Here is a 22,320-nt window from a genome sequence, read left to right as displayed (position 1 = left end):
GTTTTCATTATTTTATTTGGTTTAAAAAACGTTTCGGCTAACTATAGCCTTCATCAGTGTTGTGTCATATGAGAAAAATAGTGTCGAATATAATCCAAAAATTACATATACAATATAATTCACACCTCATAATGTTTACTGCAATTAATAAACTAATATAAACTTATCAAAAGATGACCACATATTTTTTTTAAATTATTATTCTTAACACTAAAATTATCTACATTGACTATGGAGTACGCAGTAAACATTATGTGTGTGGTGTCAATATTTTATATGTAATTTTTGGATTATATCTGACACTATTTTTCTTCATATGACACAACACTGATGAAGGCTATAATGTTAGCCGAAACGTTTATTTTAAACCAAAAAAAAAAATAATGAAAAACCAAATGAAAACTTAATCAGCGTTTTTCCCGAACCTAAATCCCAAGAAAATCAAAAAAATTAGAATATTTAGAAACAAGGTTCAAGAATATCAAATTTTCCAAGATTGTAAAATTCTAGTTAATTATTTTATGTGTACAGTTATTTAGGGAATGTCATCGATGTTCATTTCCAAGCCAACTAGACGCCGATTTTTTTTGATGATACGGTATAATTCTTACGTAAAATGAAAATAATTTGTATCATTTGGAAATATATTTTATGGATCTTAGTTCTCCCCTTGACTGTAAATTTTTTGAGTTAACATCACACCAGGCACATGGATGGCATGATGATGAAGATTGAAGGCCCAATATAATCATTATCAACTTTAGATCTGCGGCAAATGTGTAAGAACTGACTCCACAAATAGTATGGAGTTGCAAAATCTCAAATATTGCTCTGATATTTTTATAGGTTTCTATTATTTTGGGAGCCAATCCTATTATAATAAATTTGTTTATTCCGGTACTTTTATGTGTTTCTTGTTTTATTTCGCGATTTTCGTAACAACATAAAGACAGACAAATTTTTAAAGATCCACCTCCACTATCTATGCCCAGTTTTAAATGGAAATCATCAGTAAGTTCACGTTTTTTAAACAAATGGTATTTCCACCTGGCCAGGCAGGCAAATTGGTCAAAAAAATCTCCTTAGGAGTGTTGCTTCCTACAACAGTAACCATGTTTAAAATTTATTTATTTACTTATAGCTAAAACCTAATTGTTTTCTTCATTTTTAGACTAAATTCAGTGTGTGTTAAAATTATTAATTGTACTTCATTAATTGTTAGTTTGTAGTTTTACTTGTTTAATGATACTTATGATCATAGAGTAAAATTTTATCACTTAAATATTAGAAAAAAAATATTTTTTTGCTTCTTCCATTAGATTAAAATCTATTTTTATTTAAATTTGTTCAGAGACCCAACCTCCTGGATTTAGAAACAGGGAGGGGGGTAACAGTAAGCATACCTTTTGGTGATGATGGTCGTTATTTATTATTAACAAAACTTTTGGCGCGCTTTTTACTTTGGCTGAAAAAGTTTTTTTTTTAAATTTGTGTAGAGACCCCAATTGTACGTCGGCGATTTTAATTTTTAAAGTTTTTTGAACCCAGTGGTATCGGCATTTAAAAAATAAAGTACTCAAAGTTTATATTTTTTTTTTCTTGACATCTTGGCCCAGGCTAACTGTGCACGCCATAAAGTTTTTATCATTTGTTTTAAAATACCTTGTATATATGTTTTAAAACACCTTGTAATATGATCTCTTATCTTATAAACCTCTCTACATTGTATATTTCGAATACACAACAACTACGACTAAGATGCATTTACTAAATATTCATAAAATCCAGAATGCCCTGATGAAGTTGCACAAAAGAAACACAAAAGCCTTAAAGACGTGCAACGTATAAACAACGTGGAGTAATTAGAACTTCCTTATTGTTGTCGGATGTTCCCGATACCGTTGTAAAACGGCACTGGCAGCACTGGTTGTTACGTGTTTTGTTTTGTTCTGTTCTACTCTATTTGCATAGTCGGTTAAGACTTTTAATGCTGGAGAGGAATATTTGATGAATGGTGGCGGGTCCCGGTTTATTTTCCGAATATTTCGGGGATTTCGTTGTAGGGATGTCTAAAAGAATCGATATTTTCGAATATCGATATTCAATATAGGCTTGGTCAAAAAATTCCGACCGCAGCGCTGTATACGGCAGAAATCGGAAATTTTCGCTATGTATTTCACGCCGCGCCGCGCGCCGACCCGGTTATTCATGTTGATCGCATTAAAATAATATTGAAATCGTGGTTTTGTCATAACATTTAAGTATTTTAGTTTTTTGCTAATGGAGAAAGTAGTGGACAACCATATTAGAGTAAATCATCTAAAGGTTAAACCACTGCACGATAGTCAGCATGCATATAGAGCGGGCAGATCCACAGAAACTGCTCTGTACCAGTTAACTGAGCTAATACAGGCAAGCCTGGATAGCAAAGAAACAGCACTTTGTGCCTTCTTGGACATTGCAGGGGTAACTGAACTTTCCCGGATATTCAACTCTCCCGAAACAACATTGAAAGCAAAAATGGAACAAGTAGTTCGACGAAACAAGTGAGTAAATAAAAGTGCTCGTTACATAATCAAAACTTAAATAGACATAATATACTATGAGAGAATAAAATATAATTTGCAATATTAATAATAATAAAAAGAATTTGACAATATACCTCACAAGGTGGTCAAGCATGACGATTTTTGAAACAAGAAAAAGAACAATACGATAATCCGCTGGTTTTTCAAAATGCTCTCAAACGTAAACAGCAGAAGCTGAGGCAAGGTACGTGAAACTGTGGTTGTTAAAATAACGCATGGAACTCCACAAGGTGGAGTGACCTCATAAAATTGGATGTATTGGTATGTGGATGAACTACTATTGAAGAATTAACTTTATGATGGAAATACATATACATAGAGTATGCAGATGAAAACATAAATCATGATTGCAATGGGGGAAATTGGTGAAGGCACCCTGTGTGATATTATCCAAGAATCTGGACTCCGCTATCACTGAGAGGTCTCTGCAGGACCGTCGAAAAACTGAGTATCAACTCAGATATAAAACAACATAAGTTCTTTATTTCACCAGATAAAGCGAAGTTTCAAAACTTTTAAAAGAATCCATCTAGATGGAAAAGGAAATACTGCCATCACAGGATTGAAATATCTAGGAAATAACACTGATAGTAAACTTTTCTGAGAGAGACAAATATTGAATTTTTTCGGGTGAACAGGCATATTAAGAACATTACCAGCATTAGCCACAGATCTCATGAATGCAGAATATAGCCGGGAAATAGATGGGGCTGCGCCCCAAAAATTTTGCTCTGGATGTATACCATGATAGTAAGATATAGAAGGCAATGAAAAAGCAAATGATCTAGCTAGGAAAAAGAGCGAACCCTCCAAAGAACTGGACCAGAACTATTCTGTTTTTTATAGCGGAAACCATTTTAAATAATATAACCGAAGAATCTCAAGACTCCAACCGCAGCTTGGAATGGGTGTCCTCCAACGGTCTAAGACACTCGAAAAACAAAACTCCTCAGAACCTACGACCGGTTAAAAATCAAAAGGTTTCTCCTTGATTTAAGTAAAAAAGCAATCTTCGGATTGTCACGGGTTCCTAGCAGGACACTGTCTCCTCAACGAACACCTCAGTAAACACGCTGAATCTGAGAAACAACGGCGAATGCAGATTCTGTGGGGAATATGCCAGAAACACCAGAACACCTCATCACTGAGTTCAGATTCGTAATCTACGACCCTCAAAATAGGGTGTATTTTTGTGAAAATCGACGATTTCCAGTTTCTCAATAATTACCTTTAATTGATTATCAAACTACATATGAATTAGAGAAATAATGTGATGGGAAGGCCGAGACGATTACCATTCGTGCCATGAACTTTTGGTACGGCTGATGTCAAGGATGGAGAGCTGGCCTCTATGGAGCCGTCTCAGATACTGGCTTTTGTTAAAGCCTTGAGACTGTATGATGAGTTATAACTGGTTATAGCTCAAGAAAGGGGAACACACAATAGATCTTTAAGGTCGCGGTGACTAACTCCCCTCCTAAACATTCTACATTCTACATTCTTTTTGCTAATGCCAGTTAATGCCTCTATAAAACACGAGGATTGTGTGATGTAACGCTGTTTCGGGTAGTAAAAAATAAGTGAAAAAGAATCCGAACTAGGCGTCGTATTGCGTTGTGACAATTTCAAATGTTAATAAAATTGCCGAATTAATGTTAACGCGTAAAATAGAGTGTAATTAGGGCGTTATTTAGTGCAATAACATTTAATAACTGAACTTTCCCGGATATTCAACTCTCCCGAAACAACATTGTATAGCTTCATAGTTTCTCACATCGATTTGATCAAAAGCAAAAATGGATTCAAGCAGTTCGAGGAAACAAGTGAGTAAATAAAGTGCTCGTTACATAATCAAAAACTTAAATAGACATAATATACTATGAGAGAATAAAATATAATTTGGCAATATTAATAATAATAAAAAGAATTGGAGAAAGTTGAAAAAGAAAAAGGGAAACATGACGATTTTTTGAAGGAAAAAAGAAAGAAGAAGGTAAATTAAACTAGTATGCTTTTTTATATTTTTCTACAGTTTATTTTTAAAATAATTTTCCCAATATTAACTTTAATTTTTATCTAATCCATGTATGTAATCCAAGTAATCCAAACCTTGATTACATGTATTATTCATTTCAGTTTCATATGTAATCCGGTAATCCAAATCTGGATTACATGGATTACTGGATTACATACATGGATTACTAATCTATATTTCTAGTTATTCTGATAGTAATTTTAGTATCAGTTTTTTTTGGATTACATGTAATCCAGTACGCCTAAACAAGTAATGATAATCTTTACTACACATACAAAATTAGGGAGTAATGTCGTTTTGGCGTTTGAGTATCATCTGTCAAGAGAAGTTGTGGTTAGAAATGAAAAGTTTATTGTTTTATAAGCTAGTCATGAGGCTTTTTCTTTGGATACAACTGACTGCGGAAAGCTGTTGCCAGGGTATTCTATTAATTTTAATTGTATTTTTTAGACATTGTAAATTATCGTAAACTCTTAATTATAAAGTCTAATTGAAACCACTAATCGATTCCACTACTTTCAGAGTTCATGAATGAAGCTTAATTTGGAAAAATATAAACGAGATTAACCATTTTAATGATAAAAAAACTCCTTTCTCTTGTAACGCAGACATAACATCGATATAATTTTTAATTGAACATCCTTATTTCGGTATTTGAATATTCGGTTAAGGCTTTTAATACTCTAGGGGAATATTTGACGAACGCGTCCCTGTTTATTTTCGGGAAGTTTCCGGGATTTCGTCGATTGCCAAACTAACTACACTCTCTGGTTGTAATTGAGTTGCGAAAGGTTCCGATGTTTAATTTGCTTGTTTTCCTTTTCTTTCGTAATCAACAGTATCTGACTTCTTTCCGTTAGAAACAAGAAACTTTTTCAGAGTTTTCTTATTTTATTAGCCAAAGGAATGAATAGGATTAAGTAGCTTTGAACTTGTTTCTGTTCTGGATTCTACTTAACACTAAATTTCATAAAATAAAATAGTATATAGAGAAGTAACAGGGTATTGTAAGTTTAATCTATACTAATATACCGGGTGTTGCATCGTCGAGCGGGACATCGGACAGCGGAAATCCCATGTAAATTTTAATGGGGTTAATTATCGGTTTCCCTAATTATTTAAGAGAATAATTCTATTTAGGTTTATTGAAGAGCACTAAAACTCACATTCAAAAGAATAACTTTAGATATTTTTGATTAGCCCGTTTACGAGTTATCGCCGATTTCTTTTTAAATATTTCTTTCTTATGGCCCTGTATTTACTTATAAGCACCAGTCAAGGTAAAAGATAACTGTCAAATGAAGTTGTCATTTCAGAAATTTATCTATTTAGTGCTTTATTATTATTATTAAAAACTCATACCTACATCGAAAATATTAGCCATGAATTACACTACCGAAGAAAAAGTATTGATGATTAAATGGTATTATCAAGGAAATAGTTATCAAAAGGTGTCGGACATGTTTGCTGCTCTGTATCCGAATAGATCGATACCTGGAAAATCTACAATCGCAAGGAATATCCAGAGATTTGAGATCAAAGGTACCCTAATAAATAACTGCAGATGTGAAGCAAGGCAGGAACAAAGAGGAGATGCAAGAAGTGATACCGACTTGGAAGTTTTATTGTGCGTGGAAGAGAACGATGGAAAGATCAGCACAAGGAAACTTGAGGATGAAATAGGAATAGATCACACTACAGCGTTTCGAATTTTGAAACGACATAAATGCTATTCCTTCAAATATGAAAAGCACCAAGAGCTATGAGATGGGGACGAAATACGGCGGCAGGCGTTTTGTTTTGATATGATGGAAAGAGCAAACACGGATAGGAAATTTTTAAAAAAACATATGTTTCACTGACGAATGCACGTTTACCTTAAATAATGAACCCAATGTTCAAAATTATCGATATTGGAACAAAGAAAACCAACATAGGTTTGTCGAAACAAGGACGCAATATACACAGAAAGTAAATGTTTGGGCACAATATTATCCGGCCATTATTTCTCACGCGAAATTTAAATGCAGAATATTATTTGGAACTACTCGAAAATCATATTTTACCTGCTTTACATGATGCCGCTAGGAAAAATCAGGAAGTTTGGTACCAAATGGATGGCTGCCCGGCACATATTACCCTGGCTGATCGGAAATATTTAGACAACAGTTTGTATGTTAATGGAAATTCTTGCTTTGTATCACCATTACAAATGATTAATTCGACGCGAACGAAGTCGCGGGTACACGCTAGAAGGCATATGAATCTGATAGATTTAGTTAAACCAAGGAAAAATCTTCGTCGTAAGTCATTATTGATAAATAATTTTTTCTTTTTTTTCATTGCTTTCCTATGGACTCGTTAGATATCAGGATCGGTGTGACGGCCAGGTGAATTTCTCGGTGATTTAATTTCAGATAAACGGGCCACGGGACGCGCATTCCTCTTTTCCCTACCCTCTCACCTCACCGAGGGACGTGTATTAATTAATTCGAGAAGCCGGCGGGACAGGACAGGGTGAAATGCCCTTCCGATCTGGATAAACGGTTCCGGGTTTTAGCCGGAGGAGTAATTTATGTCTGCTCTGGCGCTTAAATGGGTCGAAAAAAAAAGAAAAAAGTTTGGAATTAAGAAGGGGTGTTTGGAGGAACCTGAAGGAGGTGCGAGAAGAATCTGGACCTTTCTAATATTCATTTGTAAAGTTGCCGGGGTCAAAATTAACATAAAAATTTCCGGACTGATTCTTATTATAAAACATAACAAAAATTAAACTAAACTATGAAACATCATCTTCATCACAGACGGTATTACTCTAGGGTTGCCAACCGTCCTCTGTTCCAGAGGACAGTCCTCATTTTGATCTCACTATCCTCTTTTCTTTCACGTATTGAAAAAGTCCTCTTTTTTACATACCAAACTCAAAATCTAAAAAATATTCGTCTATCGCCACAATGTTTTAAAAATTGTTAATCTGTGTCTTTCGCTACTCCCCACTCGTTTTTAGCAATAAACATGTTTAACTATTTTATGTTTACTTACCGTTTGCTCATGTTTTGAAAGAACAAGTATTCGTAAGAAAAACCAGCGACATACCGTTGATATAAGTTTTTGGTAAATTCTAGACATTTGGTCGAGGTTTCAAAAAATGTTTCGCCTGTGCCTCTTTTTTACCGTCTCGTCCTCTATTTTTTATTTTGAAAGTTGGCTACCCTATATTACTCTGATATACGTAAACGATCATTTTATAAAAGTGATCATTTATATACCAGAGTAGTTTGTTTTAGTTAAATACCAAGCCGCGTAAAAGAAGCTATTCACGTTTTTTATGTAAATAGACTCTGCAATAAAGAATTAATCTCATTGTTCCAATAACTCAATTTGTTTATATATTTTCTTAACTATAATCGATACCAAATAAATTTCTAGTTACGTCATCGAAGGCGCGGTTATAAAACTCATTGTTGCCAACCATGGATATATTCGGCGCCGGGCTGACAAACTGGAATTTAAATTTCCCGCTGGTTCTGCAGGTGGTGGCTCTGCTGTAAAAAATGTCAAATTGCCACATTTATTTATTTATTTCCTGACATTTTGATCCATTTTGTACCTATGGTTTTGACACTTCAGTTTTGTATTACGAATTTTTAGTTTAAGTTAATTGTGTAATACTTTAAGTTTACTTTTTTTACTAGCAGACCTTGCAGTGCACAAAAATTGTTCTTTGTAGAACCGCTTGTAGTGCGAAGTGTACAAGATGCCGAAGCAGCTTAACAGCCGTTGCAAACAAACTCATCGCAACCTTATTAGAATATTTCGAACGGCAAAGCGGTAATAATGGCGCTTTATTTCCCTTAAGTGCTGTTTGGTGTAAATAATAACTGTTGTGTGTTAAGACGCAAGCAAATGCGCGGAAAACAAAAAATAAGAAACACACATGGCACTATAACAACAGACAAACATGAAATTAGAAATGAAATTTACAAATTCTACGAACAACTTTATCAGTCTGTTATACCAAACAAAGATAGAGTACAAAAACACATCACAAACGTAGGATCAGAAGATATGCCAGAAATATCAACCACAGAAATTAAATACGCACTTCAACAAATAAAAAATGGCAAAAGCCCAGGAGAAGATCGTATTACACCTGAAATGCTGAAGATGGGCGGAAAACCATTAGTGGATGCCGTGGAAGTATTGTTAAATAAATGTCTGATGGAGGGTAGAATCCCGGACGCATGGAAAAACGCAGAAGTTGTGCTATTATACAAAAAAGGAGATTTTACAAATATAGAGAATTATAGACCAATAAGCCTTCTCTCGCATCTATACAAGCTCTTCACTAGGATTATCAACAACCGACTGTCTACGAAACTAGATTCCTATCAGCCAATAGAACAGGCAGGCTTTCGAAAAGGTTTTAGTACCATCGATCATCTACAAACAATTAAAACAGTCATTGAAAAAACAACAGAATACAATATACCTCTACATTTGGCCTTTGTAGACTACCAAAAAGCCTTTGACAGCATCGAAACCTGGTCATTTCTAGCTGCAATGGAGGACGCGAGAATTGATTCCAGATATTATTCCATTATTAAAAATATCTATGATAGTGCAACCTTCCAAGTTAAATTAGATGATGACCTCAAAACAGAAAAAATACTACTCGGCAAGGGCGTGAGACAAGGAGATACCATCTCTCCCAAGTTATTTACACTGGCACTGGAAAATGTCTTCAAGAAATTAGAATGGGAAAATAGAGGTCTAAACATCGATGGGGTACACCTTAGCCATCTGAGGTTCGCAGACGATATTGTCTTGCTGAGCACCGACATTCAAGAACTAAACACCATGCTAAATGAGCTAAATGACCAATCCCAGAAAATTGGCCTTAAAATGAACTTGAAGAAGACCAAGATAATGAGCAACAATATCCATAACATTACCGTTGACAACGTTATTATTGAAAACGTAGACCATTATATATATTTAGGTCATAAAATCAAGCTGGGCAAGGAAAACCAAAATACGGAGATCAAACGCAGGATCCATTTGGCATGGGTAGCATTTGGAAATATGAGCAATATTTTCAAGGATAAAAAGGTGCCCATGAACCTAAAGAAAAAGGCTTACGACAGCTGCATTCTACCTGTGCTTACGTATGGCTTAGAGACTATGGCAATTACCCGAAAAACAGCAGAACAACTACGAGTAGCACAAAGAGCCATGGAAAGAATCATGTTGGGAGTCACCATTAGGGAAAAAATACGGATACCCACATACGTCAAAAAACAAAATTAATAGATGTCGTTAAAAGAGTGGCAAGTCTGAAGTGGCAATGGATAGGACATGTGGCAAGACAGGATCCAGACCGATGGCCCCAAAAAAGTAATCCTATGGAGACCTAGGGGAACAACAAGAAGTGTGGGCCGACCAAAAAAGAGATGGGTCGATGACGTCAGGGCAGTGGCGGGAAGACAATGGATAAGATTGGCTAGAGATCGCGAAACATGGAAAAACCTAGAAGAGGCCTATATCCAACACTGGATGGAACCAGGCTGAGAAAGAAAGAAAAAAAATAACTGTTTATATATTTATAATGAATTCATTTTTTTCGTTAAATATTTCGATTAAAAGAAAGTACATAAAAGTCGACAACGATGTGCCCGTCAAGCCTAATCACGTTACTAAAAGTTTATTTGGTATGATCTATACTTCATTTATTTATTTTTCTATGATTTACATACAAAAAAAAATACTTTCCAAAGATATTTTTCATTGAAACATTGAATAATATATCAAATAAATATTTATTTCAAGTCTCTGCAGGGTGGAAGTTTATCACCGTATGCAGATCTTCGTTCCCTCGTTCCTTTCGCAAGAGGCAAATGCCGCTGCACAGAACGTAATTTTATTTGAAACAGTTCAGTCAACTTGGTAAACTGCGCTCGCGATACGCCTGCCAAAGCGAGACGTTTTCCATTACTGTCACTCAAATTGGTTTGAACTCGGCCCGTTTTGTTCTTATTGGTCGATTTGTCAAAGGATCGTCTTCGGCACCCAACGTCGAATGCAAAACGAATTTGATAGTCAACGACGCCAAAAAACGGAATAGATATGTTTTTTTTATATTTTTACACAAATGAAGAAGGAAATTAAATATAAAGGATTATACTATATCCGTATTGTAGCACATTTTTAGACAATTTCTTTATTTTTAAGATTTTGATGCTCAAATACCAACAAAATATTCCTTATGTTTGTGTAAAACTTGGAAAATAAGTTCGTTATAATAATGCTTTTATTTATTCACTATTCTAATAAACAATGTGCATTCTTTCGGAACCTCTCTATTTATTTATTTGGTAATGCTAAAACACTCTATTTGAAAGTCGATTAGAGAAAACAGTATGATTCATTGGCAAGCAATGTAAATATTTGTGAAATGTCATAATTGACAAAATGTCATCAGCTTTTGACATTTCTAAATATTAGACCAATGCCGTCTATAATAGAACAGCCACGGAGCGAGATTTATGACGTCACGCTAGTTAGATACTACGGATTAATAAATATGTTGTAGAATACATGGAAAACATAATTATTCCTCGTATTTTTGGTTTGTATTTTAAAAATTATATAATTTACATAAAATATACATAATATACGGTTAATAAATACAATATAAGATATATTTTTTATAGTAATAAATACTTTGGCAAATAAACTATGAACCATATAAATGCAGCAAATGTTTTACAATATACAAATAATGAATAGGTGGTACATAAGATAATGGGTAAAATGTAAAATATATTTTAAATTTTGGGGTTTGAAAATCAATCTAATTTAACAAAAAACATTCAATATCTACTAAGAGTGATGTATTATTGTTTGCATTTACAAAATTTATTTATATATTATAATGTTTACTGCAATTAATAAACTAATATAAACTTGTCAAAAGATGACCAAATATTTTTTTAAATGATTATTCTTAACACAAAAACTATCTACATTGACTATTGAGTACGATTTCAGCCACATATTGTAAAACATTTGCTGCATTTGTATGGTTCATAGTTTATCTGCCAAAGTATTTATTACTATAAATCGGTATATATATTGTATTTATTAACTGTATATTATGTATATTTCATGTAAACTATATCATTTTTAAAATACAAAACCAAAATACGAGGAATAACTATGTTTTGCATGTATTCTACAACATATTTATTAATCCGTAGTATCTAACTAGCGTGACGTCATAAAGCCTGGGCCCTGAGGCTGTTCTATTAGAGACGGCATTGCGTCAGCATGGCCAAGGCATGGCCGCAAGTTGCCAACCTACATGGAAATGTTTTTTTATATTTTACACAAACGAAAAAGGAAATGTAAAGATCAAAGTTATACTATATCCAGATTGTAGCACATTTTTAGACAATATTTTTATTTTTAAGATTTTGATGCTCAAATACCAACAAAATATTCCTTATGTTTGGACTAAATTTTCTTGAAAATAAAGACATAATTTAAAATTCCGTCACAATACGGAAATAGATTGAAGTTTTGTGATTACAGTGATATATAATTTATATGGTTTGGTAACAAACTGCTCGCTATTTTATGGCAAATGCTGAAGCTCTGCAAACCTTAAGCCCCATACTCACACTTCGCTCCTTCCTCGCCTTACTTCCTCGCGTTACTTCCTCGCGTTCCTTCGTCCCTTCGCTTCATTCCTTCGTCCATTCGATGCTTGGAAATTAGTCAGTTATGCAACAACACACCACAAAATATTTTTAGTATAGCAGCTACATGTTTAATACGAAATATCTAGTAACCTCTAAAATTTTTAAAAAATCGGAAAGGCGCATAATTTTTATTTTATAAAACTGCAATTCTTTGTCGTGTCAAAAATAAAAATTGAATTTTAATAATATATTTTTTTTTAATAAATCCGAATATTTCAGTATCATGTACAAGGTATATCACTATGAATGTACAAGGCGTGTCAACAATAGAGTAAAGTTTATTATGTAATTTATATCGAAACCATGAAATATGACATACTAATTAAACGTTAATGATGTCAATCCCCATTTCTTCAGATATTTTTGTAACGGCATCATGCACATTATTTCTATTTTTTTATTTTTGTCGCTACGATTACATAAATATGGACATGCATTTTTTCACAAATATGAAGACAATATTGTTTTTTTTTCTTCCATTTTTTAGATTATTGTGTGTGAATTATTTTGATATCGACTGGCGGTTGCTAGATGTACAGGATGTCCCATTTGTGTGTGTTTTATGGGGTTTCTGGTTTATGAGTAGAGATATAAAGATGCTGTTTTCACATCATTTTTCTACTTATTATGAAACTAAATATGCTACATAAGAAATAAGAAATAACTTTAAACTAAGAAGGCTAGGATAAACATGTATTTATTCTAGCCTTCTTAGTTCAAAGTTATTTCTTATTTCTTTCTTTTACTTTTTATTTTTTAATTAGTAGAAATTTTTGCATTTTTCGATAACCTTTGTATCTCGATTATCTTATAACTTATCGAAAAGGTGAAAAGGGTCAGTGATGGGCGGTGGGTAAGTACCCAATTTGTAGATAAATAAAATCTGGGTATACATGTATATACCTGTAGATTTAGATGAACATCCTAATTTTAAAAAAAGGAGTTTCCGACGACCGCATAGTAAATACCCGGTATAATACCGGGGATAGAAATATACCAATATATAATATCTACAATATACTCGTATTCCTGATATTACTGGTATTATATCGGGTATTTACTATGCGGTCGTTGGAAATACCTTTTATAAAATTAGACTGTTCATCTAAATGTACAGGTATATACCGGATACCCTGATTTTTTGTTTTGTTCTACCCATTGAGTACTTACCCACCGCCCGTGTCTCGTTTTTCAGGTAGAATGGCAGTGACGAAAGTGGTTCTTCGTTGGGAGCTGTCTATTTCGAAAAATAACTCAAACTTATGTTCTTTTTTTTTATACAGGACACTCTATATATTATTTTTTAGTTTATTTGCCTTGTTATGACCTTTTGAAAATTATAATATAATCTATATTTATTTATTTAGGTACTGTTAAACTGCTAAACGGCTCTTATTTTATTTAACTTAATTTTACCAGATAATTTTGCTTTGCATCGTGATATTTTGATAAACTACACGGAAACTAAACTTGTGCTGTTTTTTAAATAACATGCCAATAACCAACATTTTACGTCAAATAAATTAGTTGATTGTTTTGATTACGTAATTTAAACCGGCCGACTATGTAATAAAGTTAAATAATGCATTTTTACCCCGTTTATGAAAATAAGTATTTTAGAAAGCTCGTTAACAAGGAAAATAAAATAATATACAAAATATCGTATTTAAAAAAACATATAAGTCAATTTAAAAAAAGACAGATTCCAACGAAGAAATAGTTACGTCACTGCATTCTACGTGAAAAACTGTACGAGAGACCGTTTTCACCTTTTCGATAAGTTATGATACAAAAGGGATCGAAAAATGCAATAATTTCAGATTCGCCCTGTATTTTAGGAAGTAAGAGAGCTAGGACATATCTGTATGTAGCATCTTTAGCTTCATAAAAAAGTAACAGCGGAATGTGAAAACCGCATCTTTGTATCTCGACTCATAAACGAAAAACCCTGCAAAACACACGAAAATGGGACACCCTGTACAGACGTACTGCCAAATCGAAAAATCAACTACGAATGAAATCCAAGATCGATTTATATATTTTATATATTTTAATATTTTTTTGTGTTCGTGATAATTCCTTTGCTACTTCCTCCAAAAACCGACAGTACGTGGAAGGAGCGTTTCGAGGAAGTAAACGGACGAAGTAGCGTTTTGACCAAGGAGGAAGGAACACACAGTCGCATAAAATCGACATTTTCCCATAGTAAATATATGATTTTTGGACGAAGGGACGCGAGGAAGGAACGAAGTGAAGTAGCGAAGTGTGAGTATGAGGCTTTAATCAAGCCTTAATCAAAGCACGTGTGTTTGGAATATTGGGTGTGGCTTAACACGACAGGATCGGGTTAAGCCTTAGGCAGGTTTCTGAAATATAATATATATTTCCTTCGGCCACTCCACCTGCTTTATCCGACCCCTGAGAGTGAACCGAACAGCACAGCGTAATAGACTCTTAAGGCTCCTACAGACGCACGTTTTTGTGCGCGTTTATGTACGTGCGTTCAAAAACGTGCATACAAAAACGTCAATGTGTATGCACAGAAACGTCACGTTTTTGAATGCACATTCGTTTTGAACGACGCTCATGATTTCTGTCGACGACAGAAATTTTGTACGTGCACGCGTGATTTTCTTGCAAGTCTCAACGTGTGGATGTGAACTGTGCGTCGCACAACAGTAGCGTCGATTGGTAATTGACTTTGCTAATAATTTCTTAGTCGAAATGTCTGATTGTAGAACACCATCCCGTGAATTCCTGCGGGAATTTATTGAATTGTACAGAGAAATGCCCTGTCTTTGGCAATGCCCAGTCTTCGGGGAGGATTTGGGAGGACTTGGAGGAAGGGAACATAAAAAGTTTGTTGACTCCAAGAGATCTGGTTCGGGAGCGGATGAAGTGTATGTTCATTCACTTTGGTACTATGACCAAACCTTTGGAGTTGAAGAAGTCACTCTTTACACCACATACGGCGCGGTTAGGAAGTTTATTTATTTAGATTTAGTTCTTTTTAACTTTCGTTTGAAGCACAGCAGTGCACGCCACTGCTGCCAATGCTAACTCAACCACTTCCTTGGACATCGCTCTAAAGCACTGTGGATTTTCAGATTTTGTATGTGCATCTGTATGCAGTGCTAGTGCACGTTTTTGAAGGCGCGTACAAAAACGTCCGTCTGTAGGGGCCTTTAAATCTAGGAAAATCTTTTTGATTTTTCCTGGTCGTAAGTCTTGTTAGGAATATAACCTACTCGATGATGCATTTAATTTGATTTTATAAAAAGAAACAAAAACTCAAATAAAATCTAGTTAAATGTCGGGAAGACAGATCGCTAGAATAAAAAGAGAGATAGCCCCATAATAACGCTTAGAATAATCTTCATAATGGACTCGTTTTTGCCAATATGTAATAAGTAAAATAAGCTATAAAACATATAAATCAATTAATTACTAAAATATTAGTTATTAAATTAAAAATAAAACGTAAAAATCTTTAAAAAATGATATAATAAATTAGAGGTGTGTAGTTCGTGAACGAACTAGTTCCAATGTACTATTCCGACCCCGGAATGAAAGGAACTAGTTCCTGGTTTCTCAAAGAACTAGTTCCTCAGGACCTATTCCGGGATCGAGACTGTGACCGATATAGAATAATATGCGACGGCGACGGATCGGCTAGCGCGCGTAGCCCAATGGTAGGCAGGAGTGGGGAGTGCCAGCCGTACATTATCGGATCCGGACCTAGAGGAACTAAACCAGGGCCATGTAAGTGAAATATTCAAAATGGTTCCAGCAAAACTTTCCCAATTATGACGGGTGATGGCGCTGATCGTCAAGATTTTTGGACAGGGATTTTGCTTACCGACAATACGACGTGAGCTACGACCGGACCAGGACCAATCAGAATGATCAGTCTTTCTTGCACATTTGTCGCGGAAGTGTGTGTTAATTTCTGTTGTGATAAGTGTGGTTGTGTTTGCAGTTTGATTCGGTTTTGATATTATGTTAAAATTAATTTTGAAGTATTGTATCACCTGTTTTTATGTAATAATACTTTTTTTAGTTCTATGATCTGATATGTTATGATTTGTTAATGTTTGTTTAACAATGTTATACCAAAGAGGTTATACTTAATATATCAATTTGCATAGCCTAACTTTTTTATCAATAAACTTGTAATTTTCAGATTATTTAATTCCTTTTGTTTCCGTTTGTAATTTTATTTTTAAGACATATTATGTGATTGTTTCAGATAATATGTTTTAAAAATAAAATTGCAAATAGCGAATAAAAATAATTAAAATAAAAAAGTGTATTTTACAATTCCCCCGGCCCCACACCCCTTTGGCTAACCTGTAAATGTCAGCTTTGTCGAGAGATGGCGTTACGAAAATGGAACCGATTTATTACAAGGAACTTGGGCTTCTTTTTCGTTAGTATATTCTGTGAACTAAACTAAATAGACTAGTTTACGTACGAACGGATCGGGTCAGCGCGATCGATTCTAGGCAGGAGTGGGGCATGCCAGCCGTATGCCGTATGTTATCGGATCCGGACCTAAAGGAACTAGAGGAACTAAATAAAAGACTAGTTTACGTATGGATCAGCCAGCGCGATTGATACTAGACAGGCGTGGGGAGTGCCAGCCGTATGTTATCGGATCCGGACATAGAGGAACTATTAAACGACTAGTTCACGGGAATCTATTCGGTCGGCAGATCCGAGATATAATACAAGGCGACGACGATGGATTCGGCCTTGTCTATTGCCACAGCCGGCGCGGCGTAATTACCACTGAAAATTGTCGTGGATACTGTTTTTGATTTTTAGTTTGTTTTTTAAATATTTTATGGGAATGTTTCAATTTAGGTCCCTAAAATTAAGAAATATCTTATAAAACGAAATAGATATTCTGAATTTTTAAGTGAGGAAAAATGCAATTTTTCGTAAATTTTTTGTAATATTTGCTCCAACTGATTTATTATACATATATTTTTTTAAATTCGGATTTGAGTTTTTTTTATTTTTTTTATCTGCAGTAAAACTTACCTATATGTTTTTAACATACACAATTACACGTCTCGTTATATCTCCGTACATTATAAAAATTATACAGATCATACTGTGAATAGTTCTGACTGACAACGAAACGCATTAGCAAGCAAGGGGGACGTCAATGTTAGTCGGGAACTATTGTGAACTAAAGACCTAGTTCAAAGAACTATTCCTCTGGAGGAACTAGAACTAAGGAACTAGTTCCTCCTAAGGAACTAGAATTCCCACCTCTATAATAAATATATTGTTTGTCACTTTTAAATTAAGATTCATCTCATAAATCCATCACAATCTGGCAGCGCTGTCGCCATCGCTTGTCACTCAAAGTTGATCACGTCCATCGGAAATTGTTTTGCGTTTACCGTATGTCACTATTTTTTAGGTAATTTTTCCGACTTATGAATTTATTTCCTGCGATCGCAGACATAATCTTTAATAATAAATGTAGGCCCGGTTGTTAATATGGCGGAATGGTAATCGACTTCCCGGTGAATTTGCATCATGGTTACGCGATTGGGGTATTAAAACTTTGCCAGTGTCAAAGTTTGGCGCGGGTTCTCCGGGTATTAATCAGATATTCCTCTTCTCCTTCATTAAAATGCGCGCTAACTTACGACTTAACTTACCGAACTGGTACAGAGAGAGGGAGAGATGTGCTTAAGTACGTGGTCTGATAAAGAGAATTAGTACTTGATAGTCTATAGAAGTTATCGGCTTGAATCACTGACATGTAGAGGGGATTTAGAGATACTTAGTGCCATATCTGCAGGCTTGGCTATTGGAGGTAGTAAAAACTTTATGGAGCACTGTATAATAGTGTCTTTTTCAAAATTCTCTAAAAGTATGTAATATGTAAAAGTACATACCATCTAAAGTTCCATTTTTCTTGCCTATTTTAAATGGAATTTTATTTAGTTTTATTAAGCAAAATTGTGTTTTTTTTGAAAATATATAACAATATTGAACTCGTTGTGATATTGGGATTTTTTAAATAGAAAATCCACTGTGAGCTAAAAAATATATAGTACCTATTCCATTTAAAAGTATGCAGCTTTGGCTTGAAAATATGTTTGAATTAATATATAAAATAATACTTTAAAAATGCTACAATACAATTGACCCCATAAAAAATGTCTATACCTCTGTGGCGGATTCATCACTTCAAAAAATTCCTATGGGTATTTCGCCACTGTAAGAAAATCTACAAAATAAAATAGATATTTTATAGGTTTGTTCCAACCCGCCGCAGAACCGTCACCGAACGATCACGCTCGTGCGCAGTAATTCAAATGTGTTCCAACCGAGATTTGACGGTTATCCTATTTGCGTACCAACCTACCTTGGGATCGTTTAGTTACGATTTCAGAACGAATTCCAATACATAGTCCAAATTGAGAACTGTTTGGGTTGACTTGCGCATTAAAGCATATTGGCAGGGATTATCGATTTTTAACAGCTGATTCTGGTCCGGCGTCCGGCTGCTGCTTCTGTCTTGGTTATTTTTTACGAATTCGAATACGTTTGCTTGTGAGTTTGTGTGGAGTAAATCGTTCGGAAATTTTAAATTGTACACTTTCATAATTATCTGATAATAATTAAGGATAAGTGACGATGGTATGATTTCTTTACCCCCACTTCAGATAGTGACAATTTGGAGTTGCTGCCTAGTGAAAGGGTGAAAAATAAACAATATTTAGGTAAGCTTTAATCGTATAGGTAAGTGAGTTAGTGAGTATACAGTTGAAACAACACTTACCAACAATTACTGGATTCTGATTTTCCATGTCAAGAATAATAATTATTATTATTGCAAATTGCAAAGAAAAATAATAGGATTATGTTCTGAAATTCTAAACAAAAACAAAAAACCGATCGATACACGCACGCTTGACACTTTTGACAGTCCCGAAAACAATCCGCAAAGCGTTCCAACGTTGATAATTTTTGCACCGTCACGAAACTATTCGAAGTCCGCGCATGCTAACAAAGTGCAAGAAAACCGATTCGAGTTCGATTTCGAAACGATCCCGAAATGGTGGTTGGAACAAACCTTATGTAAACACTGCTGTGTTAATCCAACGGAGACTAATTGTCAGGAGTGGCTGGTACCGAGAACAGTTTAAAACCGTTGACGTTCTGTTAAAATGACATTACCTATATCAATTTAAACATCAAAATTAACAATTACTGCCTGATAACAACTACTTAATAAGGTAAAACCAAAAACAACTTTCAAACCTTCTGTATGATTATTTTTATTTGTTTTTAATTTTTACTTATTTTTTTGTGATTTTTTTTCTTTTTTTAACAAAATTGTTGTGCCCTGATTTATTCTACACAGTATCCCAATAAATCGACACAGTGTTTGCCATTGTATCGAAATAACCGGTGCCTGTCTAAATATAATTTTATTACTATCCGTTATTAAACTCATCAGCGTAAGTAAACATTGCATAAAAAGCCGAAAATTTGTTTAACAGCCTATAGAGCAGGGAGCCTTCTTTTTCATTATTATTGTAAATTAATCGGGATAAAGTAAATATAAACACCAGGCTTTAACGAATTCATAAATAAATTTTATTAACGACGTATCGTTTTATTAAAATGTTTACTTTTAGTATAAGTTTCGGAGAAAAAATATTTTTAAAAATATTGCCTAAAAACTCCATTTAGTAGTGATTTTTCACTTATAATATCACAAGAGTTTAAATTATTTTCGGAAATTTTTTTGAGGGCACGAATATTTTGAAAATTATCCCGAGTCGAAGACGAGGGATAATTTTCCTAAAATATTCGTACCCGAAAGAAAATTTCCAGGAATAATTTAAGCTTGCGTGGTATTCGGTATGAAAATTTCACACCTAAATTTGAAAAAAAAAATATTAATCCAACATGACATTTTAAAATAATTTCAATTTGTTAAGTTGGCCAAGGTATTGATGTTTTTGACATATTATGTGTTTTGTCATTTTTGTTTGCGATTCTGTCATTAAGCTATTACTAGTTTTAAAACGTCTGTACGTAGAGTAAGAAGTGTATAGCGAAATGTCGCGATTTGGAAAAGTAAACCAACAAGTCATTAAAGAAGAAATTGAAAATATAAAACCAGATAACACCCGAAAATCAAAATCAAGTGTATGGAATCAAGTTATGGAACAGTTTGTTGAATTTTGTGATGAAAAGTCGTATAATATTCATGAGTGTATGAGTGTAGTACAGCTGGCTACTATACTGGAGGACTACGCATTTAATATGAAAAAGAAAAATTTTGAAGATTATAAGGAAAGTGTGGTCAAAGTGAAATAAATAATATAATATATATTTTAGTTAAATAAAGGCGGCTGAACTATATTTTTTAGAACATGGCAATTTCGAAGAAATTCTATGTAGGTATATCTAACATATTTCCTTAAATAAAAAATATTACCAACCTTAGTTACATCAAATGCTAAAACTCAAATGGGTAATATTTCAATATATAGACATTGTAGTTCATTCACATTATGATTGTAGATCTTATGTTTACCTTTTCAACTGTCAAAAAATTTCCACTAAAGTTTCGTGGCGCCTCGAAAAAATTTCCGGAAATTTTTTCAGTTGCCATGGTAACTAGTCAACATTAAAGCATGTTATTGGTTGAAAAGTAGAGGTGTGAAATTTTCAATGTTTTTTTTTATTTATCCATAGCAACTGATAAAATTGCCTTATATCTATCAAAAATAGTACATAAAATAGTACTTTAACCGCAAGAGTACATTAAATGACAGCGAGGATAGGTTAAAAAACTTTATTTCTTTTCGCACGTTTTTTAATTGCTTCCATTTTTGAAAATGTTTGTATTCCTTTTCATAAGTTATTCGGGATTTAAATGGAAGTAGTTTGGATATGGCGTTTGTCGCCTCAGCCTGAATATCTGTTGGTAATTTACTTATTTCGTTTTGAGTCATTTTTGGCTCCAATTCAATCGGCAATCGAAACGAAAGAGAATTAAAAAATATTGACTCAAAACTGACAACTAAAGAGACAGCTTTATTTATTTGTCAAATTACATAGAAACCAACGCCAACCCGGAAAATGGGAAAAATATTGATTTATATTATACACGACGATAAAATTGCATTATCGTCTGCCGAAATTATTGCCGATATTATATACTTATATATATTATTAGATATTTGAAAATTATCCACAAATATATGGGCTTAAAATTATTAGCCAATAAAACATTAGAAATTCAAATTCGACAGAAATAACGTAGTCTAAGACCTCGAATAACTAAAAATACTCGCGAAAACATGCCCCCACAGCAGCGGGCTTACATCTAAGCTGGAAAAGGGCCTCCGAAGATTAATTGCAACAGAGCGGCTCTTCGAAATGAATATAAATGCGCGCGGGAACGGCAGAATGCTAATGAAAAGATTCTGTTTGCGTTGGTGTGAGGTCGTGTAGAAGTGAAAATGCATTTAGATCGTCGCGCTTTACCACGTTGAGAAGGTTTTATTCGTTTGAACGGACTAATGCCGTGTACGGCTGTGATTTTATACTCGAAATTTCTCAACGTGATACCGCAAAATCGTATAAAGTGTGTATAGAGGGTGAGTTTTCTAAGATGTTCTCTATGGGTATCTCGAAAACTACTGGAGATAGAGAGTCGGTTAAATGGGGAAAGAATTGCAGTTTTGTGGGGTCATAAATATGAGCCTTTCAGATTTTTGAAAAAGTTCATGGCTTACTAGATATTTCGAAAAAAACAAATTTCGGCTATTTTAAAAATGGTCCCTAATTCCATTATAATCTATTTTAGACAAAAAGTTTTTAGATAAAAGTTATAGATAATCACATCCTTAATGAGAGTAAAGCCTGTCATTTTTGACATATGACACAA

The sequence above is a fragment of the Sitophilus oryzae genome, unplaced genomic scaffold (genome assembly GCF_002938485.1).
Source record: "Sitophilus oryzae breed Bouriz unplaced genomic scaffold, Soryzae_2.0 scaffold_1498_pilon_pilon, whole genome shotgun sequence".
NCBI classification, from domain to species: domain Eukaryota; kingdom Metazoa; phylum Arthropoda; class Insecta; order Coleoptera; family Curculionidae; genus Sitophilus; species Sitophilus oryzae.
The sequence above is the reverse complement of the archived record's forward strand: the minus strand, read 5'-3'. Positions refer to the sequence as shown.